We start from the raw sequence: 17,207 nt of genomic DNA on the forward strand, positions 1-17,207 counted from the left end.
AAGGTCATCAGGGTGGGCTTATAAGGGGAAGGAATGAGACAGAAACAAATGGACACAAACATAGGCTTTCTTTTTCTGTGTTGCTGTGAGAGGCCTTCTGCCATGTTATCCACCATCAAGAAGACCCTCAGCAGACACACTCCCTTGACCTTGGACCTCTAAAACCTTGACCTAAATAAACCTCTATTCTTATAAATCACACCATTTCATGTATTCAGTACTAAACAACAGAGAATGGAATAGAATAGGGTCCAAAAATTTCCATCTATTTTTATACTTTTTATTATATTTTAACCAAACACATTTTCCCTATTGTTACATATTGAAATACTTACACAACTACAAAGCAGAAAGAGAAATGAAGCAATGTTTATTTTGACCACCTACTGCGCCCTGGACTCTGAGCTGGGTACTCTGGGTCCATTATCTCATTCAATTCTCATGGTAGTTTTAAGAAGGAGGTACAATGATCACCATTATAATATTTAAAACAAAGTAAAAAAACCTCCTGAAGCATCATGGAATATTCTTAGTGTGAGTGCTATCTCCCTTCTTAAAGGACTATGACTAATTCTAGTCATATGTTTTCCAACGATGGAATTCTTTTAGACCAATGCAGTGATTCTTTGTTTTATTTAGTTGGAATAACCATGAAATGAGATTTCTCACAAGGTCATTTTTATTTTGAGATGTCGTCATTTATGAGAATGGAATTTATTAAAATTTAAGCAATGCAAAAACTAAGAGACAAAAATAAAAACAGAGATGAACAGAGATAGAGAAAAAGGGAGAAAACAAGGGGAACTAGAGGTCATATAATACAATGCCTTATAGTTATGTAGTCATAAATTAAAAATTTTGGCAGTCAATGGTATGTATACACATCTGCATGCTAACTCACACACATACTCATACACATACACACATGAAATTCTCTGGGAACTATCTGTGGCCTGTGTATCTACCTATCTATAATCTGAAAATCTTCAACAGTACAATAAAGGAAATTAATAAACAATTGATTTGGGTTGTGGGATTGAAACTTTCAAAAAGGGGATGAACTTACTATAACCTTGGATAAATCTTTTACCTCACCTGCCATCAGCCTCCTCATCTGTAAATATGTAGTTTCAATGTCCCTATGAGTCCCTGTGAGGACTTTTCCTACTCAAATATTTGCAATTTTTAAAAATTGGAGGGCCAGCAGGTTGTGTGGTAGTTAAGGCACTATATTCCACATGGTCATCTGTGTGATTTGAGTTCTGGTCCCAGGGGCTTAAAAAACATGCCGGGCACATGTATGTTCATACCCAAAATCCTGAGACAAGAATGGAGGAGAGAGGATTGTGGCATGGCCATCCCCCTTGAGGAGGAGATATTTCTCACTTTCCCTCTCTCTGGCAAACACATGCACCTTATAGCAAAATAAATAAATAAAATAAAAATAAAAAATTTTCAGTTTTCCCCACATTTTGATATAGTTATTAACTAACAGAGATATGACTAGTTAGCAGGGAAAAAATCGGGAGAAGAATCTAGAAACTACCATACTTGCCAAACTGGAAAATGAATCCTTTAATAATTAGTGAACTCTACGATATTTTTATGAAGTAATTTCTAAGCCTTTGACATTTACATCTATTTTACTAGTCTCTTTGTTTTTATATTTCTGAGCAGAACTCAATCATGTTAAACTGCAGGGATTTTCCCACAGAAGTGTTGCAAACTCTTTTAATAAGTTCTATTTGTGAAAAAGTACATTCAAACTAGAACTATTAAAATTAATTTTAAATCTCTGAAGATATATTTCTAAGCAGATGGGGAGAATACTTAGGCTATTAAACCTAATCTGTAAATCACCATCTAGGATAATGAGACTTTAATGTTTTCTTCAATTTTTCCATTAATTTAAAGTGTCCAGGGCTTTCTGATAAGTTATTTTGGTACAATCACAATGGAACAAATATGACTCTGTTGCTATGGAAAACTTATCCCTTACATGTATATTTTCTTTTCTATATTAAAATCTCTAATTTCCTTCTATACTCCAATAATCTTACATACCAAAGTATACAAGTATTCAATTCTATATCTTATGATGGTTACTGATATATATAAATATGTATCGGTGATTGTGGTAAAAATAAAATTAAAAAGAAATCAAGGTTCAGCTTTTTGTAGGATATTACAGTATTATAGCTACCAAGCATCAGAGTTCATCATCAGTTCTATAAACTACTGATTTATGTGTCATTATCTAGACATGATAATGACTGTTATTTATACAACTTGATGGAAAAAACGGAAATTTGATCTTTAAGTATGGAAGCCAACATTTCCAGAAGTTGTATATATTTCCAAATATTTAATACCATTCAATGCTCCGGGGAGATTAATTTGAGAAATACTTTCTCAGAGATTCAGCAAATACAGTACATATAAGTTCTACACTGTAGAAAGATGCTTAATCAAATTTAATTTAATATTTTATTCACTTCACCTTGAAAACAATTTTTTTGTAATTAAAATATTAGTCTATTTTATAAGCTGTTCTACAAAATCTGCTCTAAGAAATACTGATATATGTCAATAATCCAAGCTTTGTCTGATAAAATTTCTAACCTACTTCTATAGAAGTCTGCAAATACTTGGATTAAAGAGTTGAATACATCTTTAAATTGTGAATAAGTTGAGTCATATTTAGGTTTTTTTTGTTGTTTAATTTGACAATCACATAGTATGAAAGTTTCCAATAATGTAGTCGGGAGATTAAACATAATTTTTTTCTGGGTAATTTAATAATAGATGGGTTAGGTAATATGACAATCTTCCAAACAAAAACACTAAGTTAAAAATAAATAAATAAAATAAACATCTTTTAAGAGTATAGCTTAAATTGCAATAAAGCAAAAATTCCCATGGGACATGGCTGAAGGAGCATGAGGAATATGTTTATTGAGTGGCGATTGTGGGCAGGTGAAATCCTAGTAGGAAGTCTACCAGCTAATTTTGTTGGACCTCTAGAAAAGGGGAACTAAAATCAAAGTTGGGGGTAGTTTGTTTTTCAATGGCCATGCGTTTTCAAAGCCTGTTTACAATGGAGATATGAATCAAAACAGTGCATGTATTTGGGACCCTTGGAGGTCTAGACCTAGTGACATGGTGGCTGAGAAATAGCTGCTCACTGGGACAATGAGATGATAAGACACATCCACACACGCACGCCTGGTGTGTTGCCACTGAGGCCAGAATTAGAACCCTGTTTGGCCATGTGAGATTCGATTACCCTTGTACATTGCTTAACCACTGGGCTGTGAAGCTGGCCAGAAAAAAAGAAAAAATCACATTTGAGACTGAAATTGTTTAACTGGATTAAAAATATAGCTATATTCCATTTATCCTAAAAATATCTAAAATGTAAGGACAAGTTGAACAAAGGTAACAAAAGACACACTAAGAAATGTGTGTGTAGATTTGCATTAGGCTAGTAGGCTTTAAGGCAAAAGGCATTATTACAGATCAAGAGGATAGCAAAACAATGGTAATATTCTCTAAAGACATCTAACAATCCTAAACTTTAAAATGTTTCTAACAAAATAGACTCAAAATATGTAAAGACAAAATTAACCAACTCACATAACCATGGATTGTGTGTTAACAAATACCTCCAAGTAGTTGCTAGATGCTTAGATCAGTTAATGACAAAATAAACAGCCTTGTTCTGGTCAACCTAGAGGTACCCTGACACTCTTACCAATGCTAGATATTTCACAAGGTGCACTGATTTACTTCCATTAAGCTGAAGTTTAAAATTGTAGGGTCTCACAATCTTTTGGTTCTCACTGGGAAGTTTCTAAATAGACATTGAGTTCATTTATTGGGAGGTAAATTAGGTGCACTGAGATTCTTAATTAACTCTTCTGCATGATTAGGACAGTTGGTTACACCGTCTGGGAAGCATTATTGTTCTGGTGATGGTTGAAAGATGCTATACTTACTCAAAACACCATGCCCACTCCTAGTAAGGAACAGTGAGCAACTTTCTTTATGCCCAAAAACCTGAAAGTAAAGAAACAAGATTGCCTCTCAGAGCTAATTATGAAATTGATCCATCTTGTACCAGAGATTAGAATCAAGAAGTGACTTTAAATGAATCAGATAATTACTTGTTAGACTTTGTTTTTTATTGTTTTACATATGTACTCCCCACATCAAGCCTCAATCACAATCTAAAGTTGCTTTAAAAAAAGAAAAGTTTGGGGAACCAGCAGTTAGCGTAATGGCTATGTCGCTGGACTCCCATGTAGTCGACCGCGGTTAGCGTCCCAGACCCGGTGGCTTAAAACTCACGCCGGGCGCGTGTGCATGTGTGCCCAAGATCCCGAGAGGAGAATGGAGGAGAAGGGTTTGCGGCGTGGCCATCCCCCCTGGGGGATGATTTCTCGTTTTCTGTCTCTATGTCTCTCTCTGTCTGTCTGGTGACTGCATGCACCTTATAGCGAAAATCTCTCCAAAAAAAAAAAAGTTTTTGCATAGAGTGTATATGCTCACCAGACAGAAACAGAGAGAGGTAAAGTGAGAAATCACCCTCCATGGGAGATAGCCACATCACAATCCTTTCTTCTCAATTCTCCTCTAAGAATTTTGGGTATGCTTGCACACACACCTGGCGTGATTTTCAAGCTGCTGGGTCAGGGACCCAACTGTGGTCAACAATGTGGCATTAACCATCGTATTAACTACCATGCCTCCATCTGGTCCTAACTTAAAATTTTAACATTGAAAGAAGAAAGAATATTATTCAAAAGGGGGAGGGTATCTAATTGTCCTTGCTAGGAAAAGGCAAAAGTAAATCTTCCCCAGGTATTCCTCCTAAATGCCAAAAAGAAAAAGCTTGTCTCAGTCAACAAATATGATTCCGTGGCCCTAGCTCCATCCTTAGTGGCTTAGCTTAAAAAATCAGGCCATTGGGAGGAAACGATTCCCGGCCTTTGCTTTGATTCCTTGCTTTTGCAAGCAATGTTCTGCATATTATTTGGTTTCCTGGATATATTCACCTACAGGGAGAAATTTTACTGTTCAGTGAACAATAACTGTATTGTTCTCTATAAAATAATAGTAACTTAAACAAAAATACCAAGGGACCAGCAGGTGGTGTGGTGGTTAAGGCCCCTACTACACATGTCTGACCACAGTTTGAGTCCTAGACGTGGTGACTTGCTTTCTCACTTTCCCTCTGTCTCTCTCTGGTGAGTGCACATGCCCTGAAGCAAATTAAATTAATAATAATGATAAATAAAATTAAATAAATATTAAAGAAAAAACAAAAACAGTTGCTTCTGCATTTAGTTTGAGGGGATGGACTCCCTACATGGCCTGATTCCCTCTGAAGAACAAGTCATCAAAATCCGGACCTCCAAAGTGGAACAGGAAGGACATGATGGCCCCCAGTCCTCCTGACTGCGTGGGCCGGTTGGACAGGCAACAGATCTCTCCCAAGAGACAGTTAACCTCACTGCTGTATGTTCATTCTCACTGCAACGCGGATTACCCTAAGCACAGGCATGTTCTGCTTCATCCTGTACTTTGTCATTGGATGAGAATAAACCAGAATCTTTTCCCTTCCTTTTTTCATGGATTTAACAACAAATGCATTGGGCCCCTACTATGCGGTCGGGCATGGCCAAGTATTTTAAAGCACATTAAGAATTCCCAGAACTTGAAAGAGTATATAGTGTCAACATAATTAAACAAATAGGCCACAGTGTAAGACAATAATAGAAATGATTAAACGAATATATGCAGTAGTGCAAGAATTCTAAGAATTCTACAAGAAACACAAAAAACAGCTATGATGTCTTCTAGAAATCACCTCCTCTTAGGGGAAAGGTTTAATGGCGTAGATCAACTTGGAAGACTCGTGACTTCTACTGTGATATTTCAAAACCCAGAAGTGCTCAAAAAATCTTCTGCAAAACATACATGCTTAAATCCTTGGAGGCTTCGCACAGCACGCTGGTCTCTCTAACTTGACTTTGTTCTTAGCTTTTCTTGGCTCTGCTTGTCACCTACCTGGCCTTTTTTCTACCTCTGTCGTCATCTGCTGGTCCCAACCCACCTTTTTTGTTTTAAGCACTGGATGTTTAACACCTTGTGTAGTGTCACCCACCACCTGACACCGGGTAGGTACAGATACACATTTGTTGAATGAATGAGGAAGGCATGGAATGAGAAGCTGTCCCAGACCAGTAACACGAGACAAATCCAAGCATGAAAGTGAAAAAAGCTTTCCAAATCTAAGAATGCAGGAAATTATATTTTAACAGCAGGTCTTTTGCTGTGTAGCAGGATAGATTTTATATAACTATCTAGTTGTTTCAGCACTACTTATCAAAAAGAAGTACTTTCCCCTACTGGCTATTTTGGTGCCTTTATGAAAAAATCAATTGATCGTATATGTGAGTCTATTTCAAGAATGTCTATACTTCTCTTTTGGTCAGTTTGACTATCCTCATGCTAGTACCATAGTAGCTTCATTGCTGTAACTTTATTGTATGTCTTAAACCAAATAGTTTAAGGGCTGGCAGGTGGCTTTGTGGTTAAGGTGCTAAACTCCCACATGACTGACCACAGTTCAAGTCCCAAACCTGGTAGCTTGCTTCTCATGTTCCCTCTCTCTCTATCTCCCTTTGTCTCTGGTAAAATTTAAGAATAATAATGATAATAAAAAATAAAATAAAATAAATACCTCTTTTTTTAAAAAAAATCAAGCAGTTTAAGTTTGCTGACCTTGTTTCCCTTTCTCAGGATGGTTGTCCTAGATATTTTTCATTTCCATATACATTTTAGAATTATGTTGTTAATTTCTAAAAGCAGAACAAGCTAAAAAAGCTACTGGGATTGTGATTGGGGTTGTGTTGAATCTACAGATCAATTTTGGGGAAAATAACATTTCAGTAATGTTGACTTTTCCAATTTTTAGGTATTTCTACTAGTTCAGATGGTTTTAATTTTATTTTCACAGCAATAATTTATCATTTTCAATGAGGGTCTTGCATATATTTTACGAAATATACCTCTAAGGATTTTATGTTCTCATGGCTTTTTTTAATGTTATTACACATGATAGCTTTAAATTTCATTTTCAAATTGTGTACTGCTAAAATCTGGGGGGGGGGAACAAAACCACAGATTTTTATATTTAACCTGTATTGGTGACCTATAAGCCTGCTAAATTCACTAAATAATGATAGTAGTTGGTTTGTAAATTTCTTGGAATTTTCTTCATAAACGATTATGTCATACATAAATAGTTTTAGTTTTTCTTTCCAGTCTTTATGCTTTATATTTTCCCTTCTGTAAGTATCCTGTATAGTATTTCATAAATGTAAATTAGACTAAATTGTTGATAATGCTGTTAAAGTCCTTTACATTCTTTCTGATAGTTATTCACTTATTATATCAATTACTGAGAGGGCAAAGTGAAGCTATCCAACTGTAATTGTGAATTTGTCAATATTTTCCTTTATTTCCATCAGCTTTTTCTTCATGTAGTTTGAAACTTTTTTATTAAGTCCATATGAAAGAGGATTGTTATGACTTCTTGACTGACTCTTTAGCATCTTAAAATGTGTGTCTTGGGACCAGCAGATGGCATAATGTTTATGTCTCTGGATTCCCTGTAGCCAACCGTGGTTCAAATCCCAGACCCAGTGGCTTAAAACTCATGCCAGGTGTATGTGTGTGCATGCCCAAAATCCTGAGAGGGAAATGGAGGAGAAGGGATTGCAGCATGGCCATCCCCCTGGGGGGGGTGATTTTTCACTTTCTGTGTCTCTGTATCTCTCTGTTTCTCAGGCTAGTGCACACACCCTAGAGCAAAAATCTCTCAAAAAAATGTACATCTTTATCTCTTGTAAAGGTCAATCAGAAAAGTTATTTTCAAGCATACCATTATTTTGTGTGTCACTGTGGAAAAATGTGGTCAGTAAAACTATGCCACTACTAAAACTGGCAGGCAGTGAGGTGGTTAAGGGTGTTGGACTCCCATATGGCCAACCACAGTTCGAGTCCGGACATGGTGGCTTGTTTTCTAACTTTCCCTCTCCCTCTGCCCCTCTTTGGCCAAATTAAAATAAATAAGTAAATAAATGAATAAAGTTAAATAAAATAATTCTTAAAAAAAAAAACAAACTGTGCCACTACATCAGTTCTAAAATGGATCTTAATTTCACAGATGGGATCCTTTTTTTTTTTTTTAACAGAAGTATATGCTAGATTGGTGAGGTGTATTCAGTAGTATCACATTTACCCTGGGCGAATATGAATAATCTAGGTCTTTGCTTGAAAAGGGATTCGTCACTGTGTCAACCAGAGGATCACAGCATTTGAGTATTTAAATGGCTCATATCCCAGCATATCTAAAGAAAAATAAAACTAAGTCAATTAATCTTTTTAAAAGAGGTTTTGGCTGTAGGGCATGTGCTTATGCCAGAGAGAGAGAGACAGAGATGGAGACAGAGACAGTGAGAGGAAAAGTGAGAAATCACATCCCAATGGGGATGGCCATGTTGCAATCCCTTCTCCTCCATCTTCTCCTGGGATCTTTGGTGTGCATGCACACAGAGTGATTTTCAAGCCACCAGGTCTGGGACTCAAACTACAATTGACCATGTGGGAGTTCAGTGATGTAACTGCTATGCCATCTGCTGGGCCCAAATCAATGAATCTTTATGAACTTAATCTTTATGACCTTCTTCTACCAACTTCCTCATTAAACAAAAACAAAAACAAAAATAAAACAAACCTAAAAACATTCTTTAAAGGTTTTTCCAAAAGTACCACTTAAAAAAAAAAAAGAAGAAGAAGAAGAACAATGAACAATGATTGTATTGTAACACCAACTTGCAGCAGAAACTATTGACAGAGAGTATAGGAAACTTTCTACTTACCACAAAATAAAAGAGGGGATGGGGGACACAGAAACACATGAGGGGGCTTCTTTACAATGAGGATATTTAAGAACAAAAACTATCTCTATGTAACATTAATGTTTGTAAGTATAGACAAATGATAATGGAATATATTTTATTCAGTCCACTTGTGGGACTAAGCCATTGGTTCAGATGAGCTATTAATATTTTTAATTTTTGTACTGAATTATTTTTTGTTTACTTTTGTTTGCATCACTTTTCTTTCAGAAAAGAGACTGATTTTAACCAGCTAGTTCCTCTCTCTTTCAAATAGGAGAAACATCGTACCCATATTTCGAGAGCTCGGTCAATTTACTAGCAATTGCATTTCCCAGCAACTTTTGAGAGAAAGAGCAGAGGTCCTGAAAGTAAACCGAGTGAAATGAAACCACCTGTGGGCCAATGGGCACAGATAGGGCCCTGTCACTTGAGCTTTTCCTTTCATAGGTAGAGGAATTGGTTCCATAATGCTTTATAATTCCAAGCAAAGTACTGCTTGGTCTCATGAAATCTAAACTTCCAAGGTTGGAGGCCGAGATGAAAGGCAAGTGGGAACTTGGCCAACGTCTTAGCCTCTTAGTGTGTGTGCTGTGATGAGAACACACTAATAAACTTTTATCAAGATTGGCTTTCACTCTCAGTGCCCTGGGAGGACGTGAGATAGAGCGCCTGAGCTTCACGTTTAGTGACACGCTGGTTCCTTTAGTATGTGAGAGGTTAGGAAGTTCTGGGAAGAGCAAGTATTGTTGACTTTACTTTCGTAATTTATACAAGTCAGTTCCTTTGCCTTGGCCTTCAGTGTTATGAGAAGTCCTCAAAAATTCAACAATTGCTATTAAATATAAGAAAGTGAAATTTGAAGCAAAGAGCCAGGTTTCTGAGTCAGGAAATTTTTATTGTTATGGCTGTCACTACTAAAATCTAAAACAAAGGAGATCCCGTCCCTAGAAGAGGCTGAGTGTCCTTTTAACATGATTTATCATTACAGACCAGAGTGGGATCGTTTAAAAGATTATCTTATGAAAACCTAAAGGCCTGTCTTCAAAAGCAAGTATTCATTTTGGGGTACCTCAGCCCATTTGCTAGACTCCTAGACAGAGTCTAGCCTCAGTGGTTTAAAGGAAATAAATATTCACTTCATCAATACAGAAGCAGAAACTGGCTCGGATCATATATTACCTATAAGAGTTCATCTCTAAAGACAACTTCAGCAAACTCTTTTGAAAATGTTTAAATGAGAAGCTGAGATATTTTGCATCTAATCCATGGCAGCATCATTGGGTCTTAGGGAACAGATATTTGCATGTATATCATCATTCTCTGCTCTCATGAACATGCAGTTACTGCTACTCAATCTTGGTTCATGAAATTCTTCACATAGTCCAAAAAATGTAAATTAATATCTACTGACCATCTCTGACTTAGTCCAATAAATTTGATGTTAAAATTGGATGGCCCTGGTACCAGCAGATGGGATAATGGTTACATCACTAGACTCCCACATAGACAACTGCAGTTTGAGTTCCAGGCCCGATGGCTTAAACTCATGCTGGGTCATGTGTGTGTGTGGCCAAAATTCCATGAGGAAAATGGAGGTGAAGGGATCGTAGCATGGCCATCCCACCCTGGTGGGTGATTTTTCACTTTCTGTCTCTATCTCTCTTTGTCTCTCTGGCCAGTGCACATGGCCTATATCAAAAAAATCACAAAAACAAAACAAAAACAAAAAAACCTGGATGACCCTCATATCAACTTAATGTACATTTACTGAGTACTTAATTACAAAAATATTTTGTAGAGTTACATAGGCTTGCAATGAGGCATGCAATATGGTGTGTGTCCTAGAGTAGCTTTTGGTCTAGGAGGAGGGACAAGACACTTACTATCATCTTAAAGTGTCAGGTGATGATTAGGCAAGATGGCAAGAAGGACCAGATAGAGATTCTGGTCCTCTGGTGGGTGGGGAGGGCTAGAAAGATGAAAAGCAACAGTTGCAGAGCTTGACTAAGGTTAGAAGAAGTAGAGGAGTGAGAAGACTAGATCCAGAGCTGACCTTGTAGCATGACAGTTGAAAACCATACGTGAGGAGCTGGATCCCACGTAGCCATCCCTAGCTTGAATCCTGACCCCAGCAGCTGTTACATGTGTTTATGTACCGCAGGTTCTGATGGGACGGAGAAACAGAAGAAAATGAGTTGTGGCATGCCTATACCTCATTGGGGTACTGTCTCTCTCTCTCTCTCTCTGGTGAGCACATGTACATTTTCAGATAATTTAAAGAAAAAAAAGGGTCTAGAGTGGAAGAGAAGAGGTGGGGAATTGCTAGGAAGGTCTGTGGGTTAGTGCTGTCTGACTTTTTTTTTTAATCAAGAATTATTTTATCTATTTAATTTTATTTGTTTTTATTGTTTGTTGTTGTTTTTTTATTTGTTTGTTTTTAATTTGACCAAAGAGAAATACACAGAGAGAGAGAGAGAGAGAAAGGGAAAGTGAGAAAGCAAGACATCAGGTCTAGGATTCAGACTGCTGTGGACCACATGGGAGACCAATGCTTTAATTACCATGCCACCTGCTGGCCCAGTGCTGACTGATCCTGAAGAGCAAGTGCTTACTATCTCCTCCATTCTAAGCTGCTGACTGGTTCTGGGTGCATCTATGCCACCATTACTTCCCATAATAGTAAGAGGGGTTGAGTGTGCCGTGGAATGTGATGCTGGAGTCACCAATGCTTTGATATTTCCCTAAGGGCTAATCAGATCAGGATCCAATATGTGGATCATTTTGGAGGTCTTTGTGATTTTTACAAAGAAAAAACAGTGAAATCAAATCCATTCTTGTAAATTAAGTTCAATAAGACTGAAGACCACTAAGACATTTTTATAATACTTAAGATACTAGACATAAAAATATAGCTTTGTAAAATGTACCATATTATTGATTTAATAATGTCCACAAACAGATGAATGGATTGAAAAAATGTGGCACATATCCTCCATGGAATAGTATCCAGCCATGAAAAACAACAAGGCCCTGAAATTTGATAGAAAGTGGACAAATATGGAAGATTTTTTGCTGAGTGAAGCAAGTCAGGCTATGAAAAAGAGACAGCGCATGTCTCCACTTAACATATACCTACTGTCTGTACTCTATGGTAGAGACTGAAAGACTGGAGAACATAAAAGTATTAAAAATTGTAGTGGACACCTGAGACAAAGAGGAAAGAGAGTGTGAGAGGCAAAGAGCATAGGAAATTTTGGGGGAAAATGGAGAGGTAAGACACTTGTGGGACACAGATAAGTTTTATTATCTGTTGAGGAGGATGTGTATGGTGATCTCAACTGGACTGGACTGAGGTGTATATCATGCTGGGTAAACTCTCTTAACAATCTAAAGGATGTATAGCGATTTAATGTAGGGGCCAACAAGTTGGCACAATGGTTAAAGTGCTGGAGTCCTACATAGCTGATCACTGTTTGGGTCCTGGATCTGGCGGCTTGCTTTCTCACTTTCTCTCTCTCTCTCTTTCTCTGTCTCTCTCTCTGTGTCCTGTAGCAAATTAAAATAATAGTAATAATAATAATAATAAATAAAATTAAAGAAATAATTTTTAAAAATTTAATGTGGGACCAGCAAATGGCATAATGATTATGTTGCTGGACTCCCACATAATCAACCATGGTTCAAGTCCTGGACCCAGCAGCTTAAAACTCAAGGCAGGCACATGTCCACACATGCCCCAAATCCTGAGAGAATGGAGAAGGGATTGTGGCATGGCCATTCCCCTGGGGGGTGATTTCCTGCTTTCTGTTTCTCTGTCTCTCTCTATCGCTCTAGGAAGCGAATGCAGCCTATAGCAAAAATCTTTCTTAAAAAATAATGTAATGCATGGCCTTTCTGTCACATGAATTAAGCATTCATAGTGTACATACATGAGAAGAAACGAATGGTTGCTTCTACAATTTGACAAAAATGACCTTTTCGTATGACTCATATGGGCATCTGACTTTTCTTCTCTAGCTATTCTGCTTATGTAAACTATGTATCATAAGCACTTCTTTTAATATTACAGTATAGGCAACTTTTTTTACAGTCTGGAGGACTCAGTTTACTGAAAGTAATTGTGGTAACTTACATTGATTCTAAATAAGTAAAATGATCTAGTATATCAAAAAAATTTAATTCCATGAATGTGCCCAAATAAAGTCCTATATATTTTGAACATAACTTTTCCCCATCCTCGTTTACTGATTGGTACCTTCAACTAATTTCATGTTTTCCTGGAAATGTACAATATTCAGTTGTGTGCAACTAGATATAATCTTTACAAGTGCTTACTCAGATCATCCTCTGCTTGACAGGAAATGTCTCCTAATATAACCAAGGTTTCCCTCGTATTTCATTTGAAAATAGTTGAAAGCACAAAGCACTAGGTGACCTGAGAAAATGAACAGATTTGCTACTGGGAGCTCAGACTTAAATACAGTTCCCGGGATTGCAGATGGTCAGTCTATGACAAAGCCTATCAAGTTACTGATTTCTTCTTTGGACAGATGGCAAAGGGGCCTGGCGGAAGCTCAGTTTTCAAGATGTGAATGTGTGTGTGTGTGTGTGTGTGTGTGTGTGGGTGTGGGTGTGTGTGTAACTGCTGAAGAATAAAGGTCTTTGACTCTGAAAGACAGAGATAATAATGTATGTTACCTAGGCCATATTTGTTGGCACAATACCAAAGATTGATCCTTGAGTTTTTAAGTTATGCATGAAAAGAATAATCAAAAAAAAATGTGTAAGGCTGTTGTTTTACCTAAACTGTGGTCTACATTTTCCTATTAAATCCCCAAATAAACCAATGGTAAGTGCCTGAGATAGCTTGATCAGTTAAAAAAAAATGGAAGTTGATATTAATGTTTACTCTTTGAAAACTGGAAAGCTGTATTCTTTGTCAGTGAACGATAGTTGAGAATGGAAAATGGGAGCAGTGTGAAGGAGAAGAGGCCAGAGTGACCCCCAGAGCGACCCCCAGACCGACCAACCCCTGCGCACCGCTGCATCCCCCGCATCTAGCACCTATGTCCTGCAGTGGTCACCACCATGCCCGAGAGAAAGGCTGAAGGGGATACTAAAGGAGATACAACCAAAGTGAAGGAACCACAGAGAAGATCTGCAAGGTTGTCTGTGAAACCCGCTCCTCCAAAGTCAAAGCCTAAGCCTAAAAAGGCCCCTGTAAAGAAGGGAGAGAAGGTACCCAAAGGAAAAAAGAGAAAAGCTTATGCTGGCAAGGATGGGAGTAACCCTGCAGAGAATGGAGATGCCAACACAGACCAGGCATAGAAAGCTGAAGGTGCTGGAGATGCCAGGTGAAGTGTGTGCATTTTTGATAACTGTGTACTTCTGGTGACTATACAGTTTGAAATACTAATTTTTTTAAAAAATGTGGGGTTTTTCTTCCCTTTTTTTAAAGCTATGTTGTTATTTGAACAACACCTTTCCCTTCTAGTGTTGAGAGACTTCCTCTTGGCTCCCAAGAGGAGGGATTACCTGACACACAGCCACCTTGGCACAGACACCTTGGGGTGTGGAAAACTTAACATTTGCTTTTATGTCCTCTCTCTCTCTGCCTTCAGCATAGACTTAACTTGCTTAAACCAGAGACCTGTGGGATCTGACCATGGGAAATTGGTTATACCACTTTATCAGGCAATCTGGACTTTCCAATGACATTGAGATGGCATCCTTCAAAAGAGCAGCAGTTCCTTTTCTATATTGTTGGATCTTCAGGCCGATAATTCTGCCATTTTCATTTCCCAAAAGTCAGGGTTGGCTCATTAAAAGTTGTTTAACAACATGCTAAATGTCAAATGTCAACCCTCACTCTAAACTTTCCCTGTTCAGAGCATGGCGTGAAGACTTCATTGGGTTTTACAGTAGCTTTCTGATTTTGGTAGTCCACTGAAGAAGAGAGTTTGAAAGTTGTCATATACTGTTAACGATTATCTGCCCATGTCCTACCTGAAATATCATGATTGTTTATGAGAAGTGTCTTTAATAAAGCTGGATACAGTTTGGAAAAAAAAGAATGAAAAAATGATATGAATTGATATAGTTCCATTTATAAGAATCTGAAAGACTTCCTTTTATCACCTCTTACTCTGTCTTTTTTAAAAATATAATTATTTATTCAACTTGAGTTAATCTTTTCTGAGTAATAAATGAAAGACTTTCAAGGAATTGCTAGTTACCAAGAAGCACTAGCATGAGCAGTGCTCTTCTGTGGAGTCCATGTGGGGCACAGTCATTTCATTAGCTCCCAGAGAAAGAGAAGCTTCTAGAGCATCTCCATGCCCAAACAACTGCTTCTCTTTTCAAAGTATTCTGTCCTGTGACAAATCTCAGTCACTTATCATGGGAATAATCATAGATGAGGAACTTTTCCCAATTTCTTCTGACCTAGGACGTGGTGAATAAGTAGTCCATTTATAGTCTAATTTCTGGAGGAACCTGTCCCAGGGAACAAGAAATTTTCCAGGAAAATGAGTTGGAGCTTGCCTGGGGCTAAGATGTGGGCAAAACCATCCATCTCCTCTAGAGATGGAAGACAGCCACTGGTTTTGGCAGGGAACACTCCCTCAACTGACAGAGCAAGCAACTGACGGAGCCGGAAAGTGCATCTGGTGTGTTATTAAGTATCAGGGTGATGAACAGAGGACATAATTAAGCTTGTACTTAACAGCTCATTGCCTCGAGTAATAATAACGATGACTTTATAAAAGCCCCCTCCTGTCTTCTGTCTCATCATCCGCAAGGAGAAATGTAACGATGTCAAAGTTGTCATCACCAGGAAAATTTACCATCCCTCTCCTTAATTAAAACCTTTTCTTTAGTGTCCACATTAAAATTTTTATGTTTAACATCTTTACTAATGACTTCAATTGCTCTTTGGAGAAAAGTCACTATATAAATCCCCAAATAAAAATAAAGAAGTCAGCCCAATTATAGTACATATTACAAGGCAACAGCTTCATTTATATATATCTATTCACAAGGAGCAAGGATAGTCTTAAAGAAATCACACATTAATACTGCATTTTGGTGAATAGAAACATAAAAATGAATGATGCAATAAAGATGACATCATTTGGTCTTCTGTAAAATCTGTATTGCATCATAAGAATATCTTTGCATAAAATTGTTATTTCTATTGGAGATAAAAGGAAAAGAAAGATATTAGCAGATAGTTAGAAATACTATTTTTGTAAACTAGTGTGTCCTAAGCCAGCAGGTGGCATGGAGGTTAAGGTGGCTGGATCTCACATAGCCAACTGTACAGTTCAAGTCCTGGGCCCTGTGACCCTAAAACATGCTGGGTATGGTACACGCCCCAAATCCTGAATCTTGAGAGAATGAGGAAGGAATGTGGCATGGCCATCCTCCTGAGGGATGACTTCTCACTTTCCCTCTCTCTCTATGTCTCTTTCTAGTAAGTACACACAACCTATAGCGAAACTTTTAAAATATATAATATATATATATATATATATATAGATCCTTGTTCATATTTTAGAAAGGTAAGATTTAAGTCAAGATTAAGTAAAGAGGAGTTAGAATTCCATTCAAGTGAACTAAAAGGTTTGCATTTTATTTATTTATATTTTAAGGTTTTTTTCCATAGGGCACATGTGCTTGTCAGAGAGACAGTGAAAGGGAAAGTAAGAAATCATCCCCTCCCCCAGGGGGGGATGACCATGGAACAATTTTTTTTTCTCCATTCTCTTCCTGGGACCTTGAATATATGTAGAGAGAAGCCTGGCATGATCTCTTCTCTTTCTTTCTTTCTTCTTTCTTTTTCGAAAATAATTATTGCATTTGTATTGTATTTGTATTGTATTGTAATTATTATATCATTTATTTTTCACTTTGATCAGAGAGAGAAAGGGAAAGTGAGAAAGCAAGCTACCAGGCTCAGGACTCCAACCACAGTTGGCCACGTGGGAGTCTAGCACCTTACCTACCACACCACCTGCTGGCCCCACCCGGCATGATTTTCAAGCTGCCAGGTCCAGGGACTCAAACCAGGGTCAATCATGTGGCACTCCAGTGCCTCAAACACTATACCATCTGCTGGCCCCATCTGTTTACATTTTATAAGACAAGAAACAAACACACATAAAAAATAGTATCTGATTGATAGAGGGTGAATCTTTCTTATTGTGATAAGAACACTCGATCTGAGATGTACCC

The 17,207-nt window shown here is 37.6% G+C and overlaps 1 pseudogene; it reads left to right on the top strand.

Moving 5' to 3' along the window:
- The first annotated feature begins 14,060 nt into the window (after nt 1-14,060).
- LOC102468737 (non-histone chromosomal protein HMG-17 pseudogene) lies at nt 14,061-14,340 on the top strand (annotated as a pseudogene).
- The last annotated feature ends 2,867 nt before the right edge of the window (nt 14,341-17,207 follow it).

This window comes from Tupaia chinensis, unplaced genomic scaffold, assembly GCF_000334495.1.
Source record: "Tupaia chinensis unplaced genomic scaffold, TupChi_1.0 Scaffold000362_1, whole genome shotgun sequence".
NCBI lineage: Eukaryota > Metazoa > Chordata > Mammalia > Scandentia > Tupaiidae > Tupaia > Tupaia belangeri.